At 26.4% G+C, this 3,222-nt stretch overlaps 1 long non-coding RNA gene across 2 annotated transcripts in view; it reads left to right on the plus strand.

Annotated features, from left to right (window-relative positions):
• Positions 1 to 2,931, plus strand: part of LOC149878627 (uncharacterized) — a 4,292-nt gene extending 1,361 nt beyond the window's left edge. The window contains exon 3 of one of the 2 annotated variants that reach the window (XR_016447661.1): positions 2,756 to 2,931. This is a non-coding gene — a long non-coding RNA (uncharacterized LOC149878627). Of the gene's footprint in view, positions 2 to 2,755 lie in introns of those variants that run through there. The other variant, XR_016447662.1, reaches the window with a different exon arrangement.
• Positions 2,932 to 3,222: the final 291 nt, after the last annotated feature.

The following is a 3,222-nucleotide window of genomic DNA, read 5'->3' on the forward strand; positions in this document are numbered from 1 at the left end:
TTTTCTGTAGGAGAAAATTTTAATTATTTATAATATTTTATAGTATATATATATATATATATATATATATATATATATATATATATATATATATATATATATATATATATATATATATATATATATATATATATTAGACATGTCCAAAAAACAACTTTTTTTAAAAATGTCTGAGCACAGCCGCTAAATGTGTTCTTTGTAATAAATTAATACTAAATTTAAAAAATTTTTGAATAAAAAAAATTTTTAGGGGTTGCTCAAGACCCTTAAACATCAGACAAGTCCCTAATATTTTGAAAAAAAAAGTTTTTTAAAACCATATCATGTTGGGTCTCAAAAGAAGTGAAATTTTATAAAAATTTCAAAAACATTAACTATTTTATATAAAAATTACCAGTTCAAATTTTATGAATTAAAAACTATCGTTTTTTAACAAAAAATAAAAAAGTGCAAATTTTTAAAGTTTTTTTAAATAAACTTTTTAATTTGTGTTTTTTATAAACTTTTTTTATTATTTTTGAAATTTTTATAAAATTTCACTTCTTTTGAGACCCAACATGATATGGTTTTAAAAAACTTTTTTTTTCAAAATATTAGGGACTCGTCTGATGTTTAAGGGTCTTGAGCGACCCCTAAAAATTTTTTTTATTCAAAAATTTTTTAAATTTAGTATTAATTTATTACATAGAACACATTTAGCAGCTGTGCTCAGACATTTTTTAAAAAAGTTGTTTTTTGGACATGTCTAATATATATATATATATATATATATATATATATATATATGAAATATCAAAGGGAATAGATAGATATCTAGACTTAGAAAATGTCAGAATTAAGCAAGCTCTACGTATGTATAGAGTGTTTAAGGGGAATCGAAAATCTGTCCGATTTAATAAAAGTCTGACTTATTAAGGATTCAACTTAAGGGTATATATATATATATATATATATATATATATATATATATATATATATATATATATATATATATATAATTTAGAGCCTTTAACATTACTTGCAGGTTCTTGTGCTAAAAGGGAATGTGGTGTGCATTGATATGAAACCAATTTACTTTATTAACCCCCTTGAATGTTTAAATTATTGTATCATATCCCCTAACTGCCTTCTTTTTTCTAGAGTTTGTAGATTGAGATAAGTTAGACAGGCTTTTATGTATATAAATAGATGAATAATAAATACATGGGTTTACCCACAGCTACTGTGTTTTGCCAGAAGTTGGCAAAACACTTGCTCAGCTGTACAACAAATTAAACAAAACTAGAAATTTTAATAATCAAGAGTTTTCTGGTGGAAGAGTTCTCCATTCACCATTAAATATGATTTTAGTTTTTCATTAAAAATAGTTGTGTTTTTTTTTATACTGATGGTATTTAGAAGTATATTCCAAAGTTTAAGACCATACTGGGATAATGCTTGATTGCTGAAATGATTATTGTATTTTGTTTCTTTTAGTTTTAGTGTTCTTTCTGACATAGAGTATTGAATTAAATTGCATAATGACGTTAGTGCTTCCTGTTTAATAGATTTCTGCATTATTAAAATGACCTTGAAATATATTGTTTCTTTAATTTTTAGCCAATGCAAGTTGTTATATTCTTTGTTATTTACTTGAGTTTCTATTCTGGTGTTAAATTTTGCTGCACAATTCTGAGCAGTCTTGCTGCACAATTCTGAACAGACTGCAGTTTTTTTAATAGTGCCTTATCAATTCCAAAGTAGAGGGAGTTCACAATAATATAGTTGTGAAAATAATAATGAACATGCTATGGTGCACAGATCTTTATGAGATAAGAATTGTTTTATTTTTGGTATTTTTCTCATTATATTGTAAAAGCTTTTAACAGTCTTATTTATTTGTGTTTTTAAAGATAATTGATTGTTGAGTATCACATCTAGACTTTTTGCAGAATCAACAAATCAAATGCATTCCTTGTTAACAAAAGTACCCTTAATAATAATATCTTTTTGAATGTTAGGTGGTGCCATAATTAATATTTTTGTTTTTGATTGGTTTATGAATGATTCACACATCCATTTAGAAATGTATTCAAGACATTTTGGTATATCCAAAACTAGATATTAAAGAGATTTGGACCCAGGACTGTACCTTGGGGTGCTCCATATTTTACATTTTAGATGAACATGAATTACCAATTTTAACTTTTTGGGTACGGTTAACTAAAAAAGTTCAAATATATCATTGGTTAGTTTAAGTAAAAGTGTTTCAGTTGAATGATTTTGTTTGTAGATAAGTGTTTTTACTAATTTATAAATATATATATGGGCCATGGCATGACATTTTAGTGGGGGACCGAAGCACCAAAAAAACCTAAAATACTTTTTAAGTTCTTAGTGAGAAAAAATATTAAATGAGGTCCTTTTGAAAAAATCAAGGGGGTCTTTGTCCCCACCCACCCCCACCCCACGTCGTTGTGGTTATTGTATATATATAGTGTATGTATATATATATAAATATATATATATATATATATATATTTATATATATATATATATATATATATATATGTTTATTTATTTAAAAATGTATACAATATCAATATAAAATTATAATTTATTTATCAGTAACTAAAGGAATGTTATACATTTACTATCACAACAATTTTTTATCTGAAGAGTGTTGAGTAGAGAGTTTTATAATATATTAAATGAATAAAACCAGGTGTGTTACCTTTAAAATTTTAGACTAACAGTTAAATTTTATTTTTTACAGCTTATATTGAAACAAGAAAAAGCTTCGAAACGAGAATAAAACGATGGAAAAGCTTCCAATTCGCGAAACAACCGTGAAATCAGATGATACGCGATTAAAGAATGGTTAAAAATTCTCTCAATTTTGACATTGTAATTTTAATTGTTATTTTGTTTGAAACAAACAGTCAAATCATATACAGTTTTATTTTATCTGTAAATTATAAACTTAGATTTTCAAGATTTCCAATTGGCAAACTTTGTGGGAACTATACGGGTAACCCAGCGGGCATACCCATATGGGCCCCATATGGAAACCGCGGCCAAGATCCGGCGGGATACCGTTGGTCTTCCCATACGGGACCCAGTTGCAGACCCGTATGGGCCCCGTACGGTACCCGTCTGTCAATGTTGGCTGGGAATCCTGGTAGAATTAAAGAAGCCGTTTAAATGTAAGTTAATTTATAAAAAATATTTAGTTGCAATTTT

The sequence above is a fragment of the Hydra viridissima genome, unplaced genomic scaffold (genome assembly GCF_058129835.1).
Source record: "Hydra viridissima isolate aposymbiotic clone 2 unplaced genomic scaffold, HvirCarnegie_v1 scaffold_15, whole genome shotgun sequence".
Taxonomy (NCBI): Eukaryota; Metazoa; Cnidaria; class Hydrozoa; order Anthoathecata; family Hydridae; genus Hydra; species Hydra viridissima.